Source organism: Tamandua tetradactyla, chromosome 12 (assembly GCF_023851605.1).
Source record: "Tamandua tetradactyla isolate mTamTet1 chromosome 12, mTamTet1.pri, whole genome shotgun sequence".
NCBI lineage: Eukaryota > Metazoa > Chordata > Mammalia > Pilosa > Myrmecophagidae > Tamandua > Tamandua tetradactyla.
Window position 1 is genome coordinate 62,451,771 of NC_135338.1, and position 18,243 is coordinate 62,470,013.

General features: G+C 55.0%; 1 long non-coding RNA gene across 1 annotated transcript; it reads right to left on the reverse strand.

Annotated features, from left to right (window-relative positions):
* Positions 1–860: 860 nt before the first annotated feature.
* Positions 861–1,665, reverse strand: LOC143651549 (uncharacterized). Its single transcript, XR_013160032.1, has 2 exons — positions 1,436–1,665; positions 861–1,095 (listed from the first exon to the last, which is right to left on the reverse strand). It is a non-coding gene; the product is annotated as an uncharacterized LOC143651549 (long non-coding RNA).
* Positions 1,666–18,243: the final 16,578 nt, after the last annotated feature.

Sequence of the window (18,243 nt, forward strand, 5' to 3'; positions counted from 1 at the left end):
CACACTTACAAGGGCACGAACACAGGGTGGGGGCATTGGGAGTCACCTTAGAGTCTATCTGCTACACCTGCCAAGACACAGCACACATAAGAGGCATGCAGGGTGTCCTGGGGCAGGAGGGGCCAATGTGCAAACCATCTCATAGCTGGAGAAATGCCGCCCCTGGAAGGCAAAGGACAATTGTATCTGAAGTGCTTCAGGCTCCATCCTAGACCCCAGCAGGGAGTCTGTGGAGGGAGAGGCCAGCAGCCGGAGGCTTTGAACCCCCACTCCTTTGCCTAAGACATTGCAATGCTGAGTAGGCGGGCCCCCAGGGCCCACGGGTCTCCTCTGGCGTGCTTCTCTTCCCACCCACTCAGGCCTCGTGTGGCTGGCACTGCACAGTGGCCCCGGCCCCACACCCCACAGGGAGCCAGACGGTCTGCAGCTAGGAGAACCGGGTGCTCCTCTGGGTTTGGGGTGGGGGAGAGAAGGACAGAGCCCGGCCTCTGTTCCCACATGGAGCCAGGCTGTGTGGGGTCAGCACCATCTTTGTACCCAGGTCTCCCGGGGTTCAGGGGCCACTGGGCAGGGAAGGAAGAGCAGTGGCTCTTTCCTAGCAGGCTGCTGGGGCAGCCCCTCCACCAGCCCCCAACCCGAAGAATCTTCTGGGCCCGAGAGATGATAAGAAGGAGACGAAAGTGGCTCAGCCTTGGACTCCCATCCCAGAACCTGTAAGGAAGACCCCGGAGCCTGTGCATGAGCAGCTTATGTCCATGGGGCCTGGAGAGCTGCCCAGCCCTGGACCCTTCCCTGCCCCCACCCACCCGCTGAAATGGTTTTCCAGAATACCCCCTGTCAGAGTGAAAACAAAGCGGAGCTCTGTCAGGAGAGAATTTATTCAATATTATTGCAAAGAGGGAGAGAGCTGTTGCACTGGAGGGAGGGGGCTGTGACAATAGGGAGAGTGCAGACCAGAAAGCTGAAGGCTCTTTCTTCCTCAGCGAGGAAAGAATGGAGTAAGGGATGAGGCAAAATGGTGGCGCGATGGATGGGACACGGGAGTCCTAGGTGGGGTCGTCGGCTTTCCAGGAGGCGCCCTTGGAGTTCAGGGGCCTGGGGAAAGGGGAGAGGCGTCACCAGGTTTGGTTAATGAGGATCTTGTTCCCACTGATTGGTGAGGACGAGCAGTTCAGCTAACTGTTTATGAGGCAAAAGGCTGGGGGTGTGGAGAGCACCCGGGGAATCTCATCCCAGTTAGGCACGGAAGGGCAGCTCTTTGCAGTGGGTCATTTCCCTTAATTTTGCTGTTTTCCAGAAGCTCAGGGCTCAGGTAGAACTTAAGCCCTGACAGCCAGTAAACGTAGTCAGGAGCAGAGACACAGGGGGGCTTCAGATGCACACGCTGCCCGGGGATCCCAAATATACATGCTACTGCCCCAGGGTTGGGGTGTACCTGCAGCCTTTCACCCTGCCCACAGCCCAGCCTTGAAACGAGGGGGACCACGGCACAGCTGGGGCCAGGGGGCCAAGGATGGGAGCAGCCCAAGCGAAGCCATGGGGTTGGCTCAGAGGGCACCCCTGCCTCCTACTGCTCTCCTTCCCCTGTGGGATGTGCCCTGTCTTTGTGGGGTCCATGCTGAGTGCCTCTGAGAATGGCTGGGAGTGGGTGGACAGGCTGGTCCTGCTGAGAGCAGCGGAAGATGATGTCACAAACAGTGCTGGGCCCCCCTGGCCCCCTGTGGGTTGCTGAGGCACAGGGCAGCTGCAGTTGACTTTGCGGCGTATCTTGCCGCATTGCCCTCGCCGCAATGTCCCCCTGACACACGAGCTCAGGGCATGTATTCGTGTACCCTCTTTTCCCCGTGAGCACTGGATGTTGTCACACTCAAACATTTGGGCTGATGACAGATGAAAAACACAAAATCTCCTTGTTTCCTTTTGTAATTTCAATTGCCTTGGTTGAGAAACTCTTCTTATATTTATTGCTATTTTTATGCCTTTCCCATGAATTGCCTATTCAGAGCATTTGCCCACTTTTCTAACAAGAGCTATGCCTAATTAATTTGAGGAGCTTTGTGTTTACTCAGTTTGTTAATGCCCTTTGTCTATCAGAAAGTTTGTCTATATTTTCTCTAGTGTGTTTTTCTTTTCATCATAGATGGTATGAACATGGTGTGTGTGTGTGTTTCAGGATACAGAGCCTGTTATTTTCCTTTCTGGCCTCTGGGTTTTGCGTCTTGCTTGGGAAGGCTTCCCCCATCCACGAGTCTAACATTTTTTCCTCTATTTTCTAATGCCCTAATTAATATTTAATTTACAATGTCTTTAGGACATTCGTTAGGTATGAAGTGAGGAACCCACTCAGGCAGATTTTTGCTAGGTGGGTGACTACTGTCCCCACCCGTTGCCAGCCTCTCCCCCCGTGGGCAGCGGGAGCACCCAAATGGGCCAAGGGCAGACCCAGGGGAAAGCTGCAGCTTCAGGTCTTCTTGGTCACTGACGGCCCAGTGAGGGTGTGCTGGAGAGACGGGTGCTGAGAAACTGTCTGCGCGTGCTGACCCCCCACCCCAGTTCTCAAGCCCCCGAGCAGGAGCAGGACCCTCTGCCTGTGGGGTTGAAAGCTCCCAGCAGTCCCCTTCTAGTGGGGCCAGCAGACCCCCAGGCACGCCCTGCAGCCGGGGCTGCTGGGGATGCCGGGGCCTGTCTGAGCAGAAGTCTCATTTTGTACAGGGTTTGAAGAAAATGCTCATTGGCAGGGGGCTCCCAGTCAGGCCACACCTGGCAGGTTCTACACATGTAAATAGATCCCAAGATGCCCTCAAGGAAACTGGAGAGGCAGTCAAGGGCTGCAAACATCTTATTTTTGGCTCCCGAGCCTCGCCCAAGGGGAAGAAAGCTCTCTGACTGGCCTCTTTCCTCTGAGGCAAGATTCAGACAAGATATAAAAGCAGTCATCATAGCTGTGATTTGATGGGTGCTTCCAGGGGCCAGCTCTTTACCATGCTGTCACAGATCCACATGCAGCCCTGTGAGCTGGGTGCCACGAACCCCATTTTACAGAGGAGCAAACATAGGTTCAGAGAGGCTAAGTGACCTGTGCGAGGACACACAGCATGTAGAGAGCTCCCCCACACCTGAGGAGGTGGCTGAGATGGCTGAAGCTCAGCACACATGTTACGTGCCCAACAGGGGTTCAACTCCCCTCTCCTCTGTATGTTCCTTCCTGTGTCCTGGGAGACGCTTATCTGCCACCAGAACTCATGACCACGGTGGTAAGCAAACTTGTGTCCCAAGAGAGATAAACTACAAGATGGGAGGAAAGAGGAACCTCAGCGACTGAAGGCCAGCCCTGTTCATGAACAGACTTGCTCACGAACGTCCCCCCTGTTGTGATGTGTTTTAGCCAGAGGCTGGAGTCCCCCTGAGAGAGGAGTGGACAGGCTCTGAGCCTGAACAGCATCCACTCTAGCAGGAGCTTTGCATCGGGCCTGGAGGGGCAAGGTGGGAGAAGTCTCCCATCTCAGGAGGGAGAGGATCCAGAGGGGCTTCCTGGAGGAGGGGTCTCTAAACTGGACTGTTGTGCATTCTGAGCATCAGCACACATTGGGGGTCAGGGAGACATCAGGCGCCTGTTTGGGGTCCTGTTCTGTTTCTTGACAGTTTGGTGAACTGGACCCCAAAACATACACAAAGTGTATGAGCGCTTGTTTAAAAATGCAAAACCAGGCACAGAGCCATATATAGTGTAGAAGCCAGCATAGTGGTCAGCCTGGTCAGAAAGGGGGAGCCGGCCAGTTTCTGTTCCTTGATGGCCAAAGGGGAGCGCTGCTCATTTTGTAAAACCATAAGCTACCTATCCCCCCAGGACCCTGCACGACCCTCCAATTAGAAGTTAAAGTTTGCTGAAACCCGAGCTCGGGAGACATGGCGAGTTGGAGCATTGTTCTGGAAGCTTCTGAGCAATGGCAATGGGTGAGCAAAGTGCTTCTGTATGAGGGATGTGGTGCTGTGTGCATGATGGATTGGAGAGAGGTGAGGAGCCCGGCGAGCGCAGGTGAGGGGCGAGTCACAGCCGCCCTGGGGAGGGCAGGCCAGGCACGCGCCGGCTGGGGCCTCATTAAATACCAGAGAGAGAAATGAACCAATTTCGCGGCTCTGGTCCATGACTGCTCCGAGGAAGTGGAGTCAGCGGCCAGGCCACTGAGGCCAGTGGCGATCTGATTAAGTCTCCTAGACAAAGCCTTTAATCTAACAGAGAACAGCAAATTCTTGTTTTTTTCCATTAAAAACGATACCTTGGCTGCCAGGGCCTTAACGAGGCGCCGTTTCTCCCCGGGAGGCTGAGCTGACCTTGGTCCTGGCGGCTCGGGGGTGGGGGTGGAGGGGGGACCAGCCTGGCAGGAAGGCTGGCCGGGGGTACTTGCGCTGATGGTGAGCAAGGGGCCGGGTGTGACATCGGCGGCTGCAGTGACCTCGGCTGAACCAAGAGACGGCCCAGCTTCTTGGAAGAAGAGTGCGGGAAAGTGTGCCCAGGCAAGGCTGGGGTGGAAAAAGCCCTGGGCAGGGAGACTGGACACCTGGACCTAGTCCCACTTTGTCACTAGCTCACTGGCCTCTGGCTCTTGATCGTCCCTGGACGTCGATGCCTGAATGTGACCAGGGGTGGAAGAGGTGGGGGAGAGCACGCCCTGAGGCCCTGGAGGCGGCTGACGGCAGTGGAGGGTGCCACCCAGGCCGTGTTCTGGTGCCCACGCCCTGCAAGGTGGCAGAGGAGAGGTGTTTTTAACTCGGCCACCAATACAGAGTGACTTTGCACCGTAAAAGGTTGTGTAAGTCCAGTCTTCCTTCTGCACTATGGTAATCAACTCATCCCCGCCTGCCCAGAACGTAGCACTGAGAGTCACATGTGCCAGGAAAGCCTATGGTGTAAAGCAAACCCTGTTTCCAGCCCTTGATATTAATGATGTCCTCAGCGAACTGAAAGCAACTGACAAGCAGCGCCTGAGAACCATGTGCCAAGTGGGGTGTGGGGAGGGTGGGTGAGGATGCAAACCCCCTGGGATCCACAGCTCCTGGAGCCTCCCCAGAACAGAACCAACCTCTGTTCTGGGACCATCCCAGCCCCAACTTCCTTTCCCACTCAAGTCTCAGAGTACAGGCACTGGAAGCTTCTTTAGTTTAGAATCCAGTGTAAGCTGGATTGTTGAACATACTGGGACTGTTCCAGAGACTCTGACGATGATGGCGATTTCTGCTTTGGCCCGTCAAATGGAGGGGTGCCTTTTCCAGGCTCCGGGCTCTGTGATTCCCATCATACCCTCTTCTCATCTCCAGAGAGCCCTGAGTTCTTGCCAGGCCTTCCGGGAGAAGTTCACAAATGCCCACCTGGCTCATGTGGCCTCACCTGACTCCTGCAACCAGACTTGGAAGCCAGAGGGGCCACACCAGGTGAGTGGCTCCCTCCAGAACCTGGGCTCAGGCCAGGCTCAATTCCGACTGGACATGTGCCCGCTATGACTGCGCCAACCAGGGCCTCAGGGCCTGGCCAACCTCCCAGGGCTCCCCAGGCTCCAAGCACCTCAGCTTCCAACCTGGACCCAAGCCCGTGGTCATTGGGTAGCCACAGAGACAGCCTGCAGGGCTCGGACCCCAGAACTCACTTTCAAGGTAGCTCTGCGGCACCTTTTTTGCTGGGCCATCATTTCTGGGGCTGGAAGTCTCACCTCTGTTAATAAGGTGTCACTGGAAAGGAGTCCAGTGGACAGGCCTGGACTCCTGATGGGCAGCTGCATTCCCTAACAGATTACATGCTGCACAGAGCAAATCCAGCTCGGACGCCTCCCATTGCCCCCGGGAAACGCAACAACACGCGGTGACCTGTGAAATCAGGAGCAACGCGTTGAGAGCATTTTGTCATCGAGAAAATATGTTTATGCTCATTTAGAACAACATTTTTCCGGCTCTTGTAAAATAAACATATCGGGTAAATGTTGCTACAAGTATTACATTTACAAAGAGGCGAGGAAGGAATGAAACCAGTCGGGAGTTGGCACAGATGAAAAATTACAGCGGGATTAGCTTCTTGTGCTGCAAATTGGAAAATTCAGAGATGTGTGGCACCACCACAGAGGCTCAAACTTTTAAATGAAATTTATTATTTCTGTAAAATCTGGAAACAACATCTTCGGGGATAACAAATACAGAGAAAACATGATTTCAGCCTCAAAATTCAGTCCCCTTGCAGATGGTTTTCATTAAAAAGGGCTTTGTAAAAATGATAAAAATGTTACAGCTTGCTAAATTAAGTCTGAAACAGCACTATTGAATAATCCTGTGCATTTTAATCATTTTTTTGAAAAGCATGACATATTGAAAAGAATTTCAGACTTGGGCACTACTGAAAAAAAAAAAAGAAGACTCAGTTCATCTTTGGGTTGGTTATGTGCGTTTCTTAACTTAAACCTGTCCTCCTCAATAACAGCTGATGTCAAGTGAGCAAGCATCTGAAATCCGGCACTCCAGAACTCCGGAATTTTGTGGTTGTAACAGGGGCCAAATAACAATGGGTTTTCTTGGCTTGGTTATTTCTCAGGAGCCAAAGTAGAAATGGGTAAACATTCCTTTTCCACCTCTCTCTTCCAGTAGAGCATGCTGAGAAAGGTGGGCATGTAAGGAGGGAGCAGAGGAAGGAAGCAGGAGAAATAAACCATCGTTTGAAACTTAGAACAAAGTTGTTCCACGGAACATCTTTTGCCAAAGAGCAGTGGAGAGAGCCTTCTGGGGGTCCTTAGAAATGGTCTCATTTGTGGAAGAGGAAATTGAATTTGAGAGACAGTTGTGGGGAATGTAAGAGCACTGGACTCAGACTGCAGAAATCCAGAGCTGTGAGAACATCTAGGGCTATGGTTTGGATTGATGGATGGATGGATGGATGGATGGATGGATGGATGGATGGATGGGTAGGAGTCTGAAGAGGTGGATGGATGGAGAGATGTATGCATGTACGTATGCATAAGTAGATGGAGAGATAGGGTGATGGCTAGATGGGTAGATAGATGGAAAAATGGATGGGTGGATGAGTAGGTGGGTGGGTGGATGAGTAGGTGGGTGGATGGATGGATGAACGTTCTGAGTCCCGATGGCCTGCAATGAGAGAATGGCAAGTTCTCACAATGACAGAGCCCCTGACATGTATCAAGCACTGTGTTCAGTATTGCATTCTCTTGCTCAATCTTTGTCAGTTTTTGATGAGAACGTGATATGATACAGGCAGCATGAAATAGCCAGTGTGAGGCTGCACTGAGCATCCAAAGCCTATGTTCTGCTTTGGAACACTGCAGTTTTCTGTGAAATCATCCCCTAAACTGAGATTATTTTTATTGTTAAAGATGATGCTTTTAGTTGGTGGAAAGTCTAGAGCTCTGCTCTCCTGACCTTCAACTTGTGGATCTTTCCCAAGGGCTGGAAGCTTTGATGAGGAGTCGGGTGAAAGAACACTGGGAAAAGCATTCTGGAGCATCGTGAATTGTGAAAAAGAAGAGCCTATAGCAGCTGAGGTACTGGGGGCGGAGGTGGGGGGACATGCCAGGTGCAGAAGGAAGACTGAGGTCCAGGTTGGAGTAAGGAACATAGAGACTGACTCCCAGATGTGGAAATCCTTGTCTTTGATCTTCCTCATGAGCGCTGGGTTTCACCACAGAGCATGCCTCCAACAGCGTCAGGAAGCAAGGGGGACCACAGAAGACTGGGTCTATCCCTGAGTGAACCTCTCTGCCAGGGCAACTGTGGAAACAACTTTCCCTCTTTAGATCCCAAAGTGGAGCGGGTAAAGTCTACCCCCTGGGAGGATGGGGCAAGAGAGTGGATGTATTTGGCCCTGGAGATTGAGAGGGGTTCATTGTGCAGATGGGACCCTGGACCCTGTCCAAGTCCTGGACTCATGGATTCAGCCCCTTCTCTAACCTTCTGGGCCCTGAACACAACTGTGGGCCTGCGATTGGCCCTTCCCTCTCCCCTCATCCTCCCCAAACTGACTCTCAGGGCACTAACTGCCTCCAGGGCAGGAAGCAGATAAACCCTGGCTTTGGCAAATTCAGATCAATAGGCCCTGGGAGACTGCTGGCCAGAGCCCTTTTTGGAAACACTAGGGGCCAACTGGAAGGGGCCCTCATCTCTAGCCAGCCCTGCTTGTTTTTTTTTTTTTTAAAAGGCCTTATTAAAGATGACTTGACCACAAAGTGAAACCATCCCCAAGCTACTAAGTAGGATGTGACTCAGCCCCCAAGCACAGGGGGGCTGTGGGTGGGTGGCTTCTGTAAGGAAGTTCACCCCAGGTGTTGAAGCACAGCAAGCTGCCTGGAAAGGAGACTTCAGCAAAGAGGAGAGGGGGCATTCTTTCTGGCACTGACTTTCTCTTCTTCCTGCATGTCAGGGTGTCACTACCACTTCAGTTTATCCAGATGCAGAATTTAGTCCAGTCAACACAGCTCAAGTACTTACTAAGGCCAAGACTTGTGCTCCATTAGCCAGTCACCTACTGGACGAGAGTTCCCTCCTGGCTCTGGGTACTGTCAGGCTGGTGAACTTGTCTTCTGGCTTCCCTCAAATGGCTAGGGGAACCATTGGCAGGGTAGGGAGGGGTGGGTCTGGTGACTGCAGCTTTGTCCAGGCTCCATGCTGAATCTGTGGGCACAGTCATGAATCCACAATTCCTCCCTGTGATTTCATTGAAAGGCCTTATGTCTCCATCTTGTTTCCATGGATGCCCAAGGTAGATATCATCCATGTTTGCCTTCCACTGGCTCCCTATGTAGCAGTCTAATCTAAACAGCAAACAGGGTTGATTCTTGGTGAACCCAGATGGATCCCAAGGCCACTGTTGGCTGGCCCAGCGGTACTCAGAGCCTCTGCTGACAAGCCTTTTCTGGAATTGGGTTGGGAGCCACCAGGAAGCTTTGCCAAGTGGACCTCCTGGGAATTGAAAGATTCCTGTTTGAGAACTTGGACTTTGGTCCATATGGCCTCATGACACTCATCCTGGTCTAGGGACTCCCACCCCCCCAAGTCGGTGGACAAGGTCTCATCTGCCGGGGGGCTGACACCAGGCTCCAAGGGTCTGGAGAAGGTAATGGCCATATCTAGCATAGGTCAGGGAGCCATTTCCTGGAGGCAGTGGCTTTTGAGTTTGGTCTTCTCAAACTCAAAAGTTTGAGAAGATGTTCTTTGCAGCTCTACACTCTTCTGTCAAACACATCTGGGCATCCATGTGTTCCCCGAGGGGACCAGCCAGGGACCTGGAGCTGCCACGTGCCATTGCTCTGAGGTGCTGCACTCACCCAGGTATCCCAGCTTACGTATCCCCAGCAGTGGAGGAAGAAGAATAGAATTTGAAAAATCCCAAGAAGAAGGCTCCAGAGAGTTAGTCAGGCAATCTGGTGCTAGGGGGTCTGGGATACAACTTTACAAGAATATCGTTAAAATACAGCTTGTAGCAGTTTGTCATCTGTTATTACAAATCACTCAGCTTTCTACTGCCACAAACATCCCTGTGTCCAGATTTAATGAACTGGTGATGAAAAGAAGTGGGATGCCTTCCTCTCCCTGTGAGACTCCCTTCCCCTGACGCCAGTTCCTTTCACCAGGAAGCCTCTGTTTCTCAGCCAGCACAAGCAGGCAGAGCTGAGGGTTGAGGGCTTGTCAAATGAAGGCAGCCAAGGAGCGGGAAGCGACACCAAACAGCACGTGCTTGACCTGTGTCAGACACAGTCGGCAGCTGACACTCTGAAGTCCAGAGTAAGAGGGGTTCTCCCAAGTTTCTGCCACACTGGACACCATAAGCAGAGAGCTACACTTAACTGCTCACTGCCCCCACCTGGTTTGGGAAGCTGTGAGGATGGGATGTCTGAACAAAGGTCTGTGCTCTCCTGAAGTTCCTCTATGACCTGGGCTTCTCTCCTCCCTAGCAGCTGCAGGCAGGGAATGCCCCTGCCAACCAAAAGCCCACTCCCTTCAACTCTCACCCTGGGGCCTCTTTCATTCATCCCCTGGAGGTAGGCCAGACAGGTGGTTTGGGAAAGCAGTTCCTGTAGTTAGTCCAGATGTATAGACTGGGTGAAGCCCTGGTCTCTGGCCCATGGAGAACAGCTGATTCTGTACAGCTCCAAGCTGCATGTCTGTTTTTATACTTGACATACCAGGTGCCCAGAGATCTTTGGTTGTCGGAACTTTGGAGTACCAGGAGGTGTTTGGTCACCCAGAACCCCAGGGCTTCATTCCCCTCAGATGGGGAAGCTTCTGCCAATACAGATTTTTTCTAACATTAGGAGGCCTTGAAGAAGCCAGGTCCTAAGCTGAGTTCTTTTTCACTCCTAGCATTGGATTGGTGGATGGACGCTTGGATGGATGGATAAGTGGGTGGATTAGTGAGTGGATAGGTGGTTGGATGGATGGGTGGGTGGATGGGTGGTTAGATGAGTGGGCGGATGGATGGATGGATGGATGTGAGGGTGTATGCATGTATGTATTTATGTATGAATGGATGGATGGATGGTTGCAGGTGTGGATATGTGGATGGGTGGGTCAGTGGATAGATGGGTGGATGGGTGGATGGATGGAACCTCCAGCAGACTGAAGAATGAGTGGCTCTTGTCCAAGATGCTTTTCCCAACCTGGGTATGGTGGCTTGGGCCCCTGACCTTCCTTCCCTTTCTCCCTCCCTCCAGATTTGCCCTCTGCTCCAAATTTCATGTGCTGACAGTATCACTTTAAAAGTCCAAAATGGATCATGATCCCTTCTCTAAAGCCGCATGGCTCCTTGAAACCTATGAAGCAAAGCCCAAAACCCCTATAGAGAGGGGCCCAGAGGTCTTCCGTGATCAGCCTGCAGCTGGTTTCCCACTTCCCAGCCTCCTAACTCTGCATGATGTCACTTATCTCCCCACTGTGGCAATCTCCCATCTCCCTTGGGTATCTACTAAAAACCCCGTCCTCTCAGAGCCCCCTCCCCACCTTCTGCAGGCAGAGGGAGTTCCTCTACCTCAGTTTCCAGAAGGTCTGTGCTCTCACATTCCTGTTAAGCTGATTCAGTGTATTAGCAAGACCCCTCTGGGAATCCCAGGGCCACACGCAGGGTGGATCCCTGGGTCCTGCAGTAGGCCTGTCCTTGCCATTCTCAAAGACCTTCCTGGGAGCCCACCTCCCACGAGGCTTTTGGAAAAGGGTCCAAGCCACCAAGTCAGGGAAGGGCTTGTCTTGGCAACTCAGCTGACCTTTGGGCCAGTCCCCATGGCCTCCGGTTTGGTTCTGGGGAAAGGAGCTGCTGCCAAAAGGGTGGTCCACAGTTACGGGTTTCTGCGGGAGTAGCCCAGACATCTTCCCAGCCCAGGTTTTCCCCAAATGCCCAGGGACACTTATTCTAAGTAAACAGGAGGAGGCCTAGAGTCTTCAGAAAACAGAGACCCTCCTGGACCCTGCTAGCCAGCCACACTCTGCTTTTCCATGGAACCTGCCTCATACTCTCTGGTGATGGCCTCAGCTCACAGGACCTTGCCTGAAATCCCACCCCATGCCCAGCTCTCAGGTCAGCTGATATTCAGAATCCAGTTCTGGAGGAGAAAAGCATGGCAACTGGGACCTCCAAACACATCACCCCGAGGAGGGGTTACAGATGTGTCCTCCCCAGCCTCAAGGCCACCTTAAGAAGAGCGATTGCTCTATGTTGGGGGACCCTCTATGGGGTCCCCAAACTGCTGCTCCCCAAACAAGAATGAGCCCACAAAGCCCATCAAACTCAGAGATGCATGTGTGCATACTTCTGGGGACAGGATCCATGGTTTTCACCAGATTTAAGAGATCTCTGTGTTCCACAGTAGGTCTTAGACCATGAGCTCGCCCCAGAGGATCTACACTCAGGAGAAGCTGTGTGTGGGGGCAGTGGGAAGGGCTTGGGGTCAGGCTGGGCCAGCTTCTCAGCTGTCCCTCGCTGGTTGATGCAGGGGTGCAGGTAAGCTAACTGGTCTGCGAGTCCATTTCTTACTTGTTAACAGGACTGAGCGGATCCACTCTCCAGGTGGTTGTGATAAATACTTGTGAGGCTATGCAGGAAGCTCCCAGCATGCTGTAGGGACACAGGAAGTGGCCTCATCCTTCTGACCAGATGCTTCTGTGCAGGTTGGCCTGTGGGACAGTCTGGGAAGCACTCGCATGGCCCCTCACCCTGTACCTGACTCACTCATGGGCCAGTGTCCCTATCTGGCTCCCCACCTCGAAGCCCAGCCCTGGGGAGGATGAGGCACCAGGGTGGCGGGCGCTGAGGCTGGGCCCAGCCCACCCTTGAGAAGCAGCTCTGACAAGGCCCATGGATACGAGTCTTTGTTCCTGGACTCACACCACGAGGGGACAGCTGGGGCATGAGCAGAGTCTCTGGGGGCCACTCCCCAAGTCCATAGAGTGCATGTGACCCTGTTTTCTTATTTAGATCTCACAGCAGCATTGTCATAATCCCCCGCCCCAGCCCCCTGGCAGAGAAGAAGATGGAGGTCCAGAGAAGATTCCAGAGAAGCCCACGGTCAGCCTGCGGAGGCAAAGATGGGCCCTCTGCCCCGGGTCTTGCTGCCCTGAGCCCTTCCTACTGCAGGTGCTTCTGCAGACCCGGTTCTCCCTAAAGTCTCCCATTCGGGGAGGGTGGATAGGGGCACCTTTGCTCATACCTTAGAAGTGGGTTGACCTGCACTATTTGCCATCCTAAGCCACACACGTCCTTTGTTCCATCTCCAGAAAAGCAGGGGAAAACAGCCCAGGAGGCCCGAGAGGTTCACGGGGGGAGTTCATCATGAGTGGGTAGCAGGCCACGTGCCTGGAGGGGGCCCAGATAGTTAGCACCTTCCCCTTTGCACTGTCCCCACGGCGCTGCCCCTCCTGGCGCAGAGGCCCAGGAGCCAGGATGGGAGCAAATTAGCCTGTTTGCCTGATGAGGGTGGGCCTGGCAGCCAGCCGCCGTGGGGGCCCCCAGCCGTCCTCAGTGCAGGCCCTCCCCCCAGAGACAGCTTTCAGTGGTGTGCTCACCCATGGGGCACTTGGGGGAACCTGTAGAGGTGGCCCCCCATCCTCACCAGCCCTGGTGGGAGGTGGACCCAAGCATCGGGTTGAGCCTGAACTGTGCTCCCCCACCGCTGAAAGACGGGCAGTCCCCAGGAAACTTTCCCCCTGCTTAGAGGCGAACATCCCCTCATTCCTTCTGAGAGAAGGTGGCCCTGGGCCTGTTCCCAGAGAAGGCAGGGTGCAGGGAGCAGGCTCGCCCCACTGAGTTCCCTCATAGGGGAATGGGGGACAATCAGATAATCACATCTGAGGCCTGACTGGCGCTGCACCAGGGACATTGCTGAAAGCTTCCAGAACCTTCCAGAATCTTCTGCAGAAAGCTCTCAGATCTGCCCCCCCACTGTCCCACCCCATCATCTTCTTGTCTCTGGAATAATACCCCAGTCCTTTAACTGATCCTGTGTGGAAGCCTGGCCACCTTATCTGGACAAGCTCCAGTGAACAAGGCTCCAGGTGTGGCCTATAGCATCACCACCACTGTCCCCTCTGCCAGCAGCCCCTGCTGGCCCCCCCACACGCTGTCATCGCTCCCTCCTTGTTTCTCTCCAAGCCACTCACTGGTTTGGGAGCCTGGAATGTCTGACATGTTTTCCCAACATTTGCTTCTCATTTCAAAGTGTAAACCTGGCAAGAAGCATGCGAAGGCAGTCAAAGGAGGTTCCGTGTTTTTCTCCTCCTTATGCTGCTCCTGAGTGTCCTGCCTTCTCTTGGCCAGGGAAAATGTCTCAAGCTGATCTTGGGTGGTTGTTCTTAGGTAACTGGACCCGAAGAGCTCAAAAGGGGCACTGCACACGCCTAAGCTCCTGGAACCAGGTTCCTTCGTTTCCCATTGATTTTTCCAGGGCTCTTTGTGCAAAGTGCGTTCCTTGGGTTCACTGGGTTTCTCTAGTCCGTATTGACTGGCTGTCCGTGAACCACTACCTTGATCTTGGGAAGCCGGCGAGGGGGGGCCCACTTTCCACCAGAAGTCTGTTTACAGGGTACTGGCGCCTCTTACGGGGGGGTGGGGGGTGGCAGGACGCGTCTCGGCCCCTCCCCACAGGCACTCAGCATGGCCGGGACTGAGTGTGGCTGTTGGATCCCAGCCCTCCCACCCCATCCCAGCAATACCCACTTTCCAGAAAAGTTGGCACAAGAGAGGAAGGGAAGAGGAGGTGCACCCGTGGCTCCAATCCCAGCTCACCGGGCATAGCCAGTGAGGCCACTGGGCCTCCGAGCCCCCCGAGGCCTGTAGCATCGTCTGTGCAGTAGCACCTATAAAGACCATCTGCTTCATAAAGCGACAGCAAGGAGCAGGCATGCTATGGCTGGTACCCAGCGTGAGCGCCATAGAGGTAGTTGTTTTTCTGCTACTGCTGCTTTCCTCTGTGTCAGACTATTCCGATTAAAAGGAGCTTCCCAGGCCCTACTTTCCTCCAGCACCGTTGCCTTGGGCTTGCACATGGGCACAGGAGGCTGTGTGTCGGATCACATGGCGACCACGAGACGCGACAGCATCTCTCTAAGCTCCGGACCTGTCAAGCAGGTCCCTTCACTGGCCTGCTTCCCTGGAGCCCCAAGTGGGACCTGGGCTTCTCGGCCAGGTGGGCATGAGGTTGGGGCAAAAGAAAGAGACCCCACAGCCCTTCCGCAAGGCTTCCCTCGATAAGCTGAGCCTTTCCTCAAAATTCCAAGAAGGTGACCCCACAGTGTTCTCTTCTGCCCCTCTTCAGTGAGTCCTACTTAGCTCATTGCAGAGACGGGGAAACTGAGGCAGGGATGCAGGCATCCCAGAGCCCGTCGGGGGCCAAGGGAGTCTTTAGCAAGGCCAAGTCACATACGGGGTCCCCCTTGCCAGCCACTGGAGACAGGAGCAGCCCTCGCTGCTAACTAAAGGTCAGACGAAATTGCCCAGGAAACGCGAAAAGCAGTTCCCTCGTAAAACATTTCATTATTAAAGAAACCAGGAAAACCTTTATAGAGCATAGTCAGCAGGCTTACCCAATTAGGAGGAACAGGGAGGCCCCCTCCTCACTGGGCCGCCCACCCCTGCCCCCCGGGAGCCAAGCAGGGGCCCATCCCAAACCGCAGACCCCCCCCCCCCCCCGCCCCCGCAGGGAAGGAGCTGGAACCGAGCACAACTCTCTGGAGAACTCGACCTGTTCTCCACCAGCTGCTCCATCTCCTTCACCTGCTTTTGGGCCCTTGGTGGGGGGAGGCACGGGGTGCGGCCCCTGCCCGGAGGAGTTCCCAGTCTGATAGGCGCTGGGGAGGATGGGTGGCAGCACACGAGGGAGTGTACTGCACACCACGGCTGGGGAGCTCACCCGGGGGGCTCTCTAGGACGGCTTCCTGGGGTGGGTTGCACGTGGGAGCTGAGTTTTGAGGGCAAAGTAGGCAGTAGCCAGGCCAGAATCTTCTGGAAAGCAAGCATACTGTAAACCTTGTTGGTGCTTGGTTAGGCAGATCTAGTTTCCATTGCAACCAAGGCCCTTGCTGGGCCCCAAATCACCATGATCACATCTCGTTGTGGCCCTAAGTGCTCCTGCCAAACTGGACAGATAGGCATACCTGCCTTCTCCCACTGTAGCCTTTGCCCAGCCCAGACGTCCCCTCCCCTTCCATCCCAGGGCTCTTGGCTTTGAAGCCCTCTCTTCTACCCCGGGCCCCTCTCTCTTCTCTTTCCCAGGGCTGCCCCTCCCACTCCATTCTCTCCCCCCACCGTGAAGTCTCTCCAGCAGCCTGTTCCTTTGCTGTAAGCTGCCAGATGCCTCTGCACGTCTTTGCAAGGGGTGTCCGGAAACCAGAGGCTGAGGCCATGGCTTCGTGCTCAGCCTCCTTGGGGAGTGCAGTCCCAGGGCAGCAGGAGTGACGAACAGGGATAAGGCAGCATGGGCTCGACTTGGCCACAATATCCTTGTTCCCAGAGGCCTCAGGGGATGTCTGCACAGAAGCTGCCAAAACCCTGGTGAGGCCCCTCCCTTCTGGCCGTGGGGCCATGGTCCCCTGCAGGTCGCCTGGGCAGGTATTGGGGTGTGGCCAGGTCCTGCTAAGTCTTGGCCTCAGGTCATCAGAGACACTGCAGGGAGGAGGGGAGAGCAGGCATCCAGCCCCCCAGGAGGGAGCTGCATGGTGACTTGACCACACCTCCACAGGGGCAACGGGCTGCAAGTGGGGCATGGCTGGGGGTCCCGGGCCTGTTCACAAAGGGGCCCTGCACCATGAAGGGTCCTTGGGCAGATCCCAAGAACACCAGAGCAGCCCCATGGCAAGGAGCCCCGTTCTGGGACCAGCCCCTTTCCCGCATCCTGGCTCTTGTCTCCTATTTACTTCTGGGTGAAGCCATCTAAGCCTCACCTCCCTCACCAGCCTGGTCCCCACACATGTCAGTCTGGCCTTTCCCCTCCTCTGGACCCTCCTCTCTACCTCTGGCCTGAGTGTCTGCTGGAGAGGCAGGTGCCTTCCTGCCCGAACCCCTCCCAGGGAGGGTCAGCCGGCAGCAGGGCCTCAGGGGGGCCCGAACCCCACCCAGGCCATACCCCCAGGTCACGAGAGACCCTTTCACTTCAAGCCCACTGCCTGTGGCATGTGTCTGGTGATTCAATGGAGCTCTGCCTGCCCACCGCCTGCCACCCCCTCTTGTGCATGAACCATACAAGGCAATAAAAGATAGTATGTCATGAAGAAGGAGGCTGGAAGGCCAAACGTCTTTTAAGTGAACTTATTTAGAAACTTATTTTTCAGAAGGGGATTGAAAACACATTGTAATAACTTTGTCCTTAATAGAACATGCCCCGCAGCTGTCTCTGCCTGTGCTGGGCTGTTGCCTGCTGCCTTCTGATGATACCCCCAGCCCAGGCTTCATGTCCTCCTGATAGCAAAACCAGCCCCAGGCCCACAGGGGCACACGGCTATGTCAGGGCCTGGCATCCAGTGTCCATTTCTCTCTGGGCCCAAATCACCATCATCACATCTCCTTGTGGCCCTCAGTGCTCCTGCCAAACCAGACAGATAGACACACCTGCCCTCCCCGCCCAGCCCAGACGTCCCCTCTCCAGCCCTCCCCACTCCTGAGGGGTGATTTGGGAGAGTCCGTGAGGATGCAGCAGGCCAGACAGCCCTGAGACACCCATCACACTACCCCTCACTTGGACTGCATCATGTGGGACTCTTCTAGTCCCCTGGCGGGGGGGTGGGGGGGGCGGCTGCGGGCCCGGGGGAAGGGGCTGCTGTCTCCTGATTATCTGCTATAAGGCAGACAGCCTTGGAAGGCTTTACGCCTTTTATTACATCTCACCAGCTGCAGCCCCAGCAGGTCGTGGCTTCCTTTAAGCTATGGAGGCATCAGAGCTCAGAGAGGTTAAGCGCCCAGCCCCAGCTCACACAGCACACAGCAGGGCCAGAACGCAGCCTTCTCCAGGTGCTGGAGGCCCCTGCTCCCCACCCCGCCTCTGCCCCAGGCACCCCCTCCGTTTGTGCCCTGACCCTGAAGTCCAGCCTGGCCTCCGGAGGGGGTGGGGTGCAAAACAGCCCAGCAACCTGTGATTAATTTCCTAGGCCTCATTAATTCCCGGATTTTGCCCTCTTGTTATGAGGCAGCAATTGGCGGTGGGAGGTGGCGGCTGGGGCGGGTTCCGAGAAGGCCTGGCACCCCTAATTGCTTCAGCCACCCTCCCATGGGCTCATTAGAGGTAATGAAGCCTAGGAGCCGCGAGCGGAGGAAAGGCCGGCCTCCTACGGGGAGGCCGCAGGCAGGAAGTCTTCTTCAGAAGAAAAATAGCCCCAAAGAACAAGGCTGGGGCCAGACTTTCGCCCCCAGCCACAGCCTTCCTGTCTCCCCAGGGGGCCGTCCTGAGGCTCTGGCCCTTGCAAGCCACACCACAGTTTCTCTCCAGACCCCCAGCACCGGCCTGGCACCCAATCAGGGCACCGGGAATCAGCAGCTCTCCCCTGTGCTCTGCAGGCACCTCTTCTCCCTCCTTCCCCTGTGCTTGGGCGGTGCCCGTCCAATGTCCAAGCCCCGCTCCCGGCGGACCTGGACAGCAGGCAGCAGGGGAGAGCCTCCTGGGCCCTCTTGGCCAGGGCAGCCTTTTCCCTAACCTGACATCCCACGTGCTGCGGGCAGGTGCCCGGGTTCCCATCAGATGCCCCTGCCAGCTCTCCATTGGCCGCATTCACAAGACC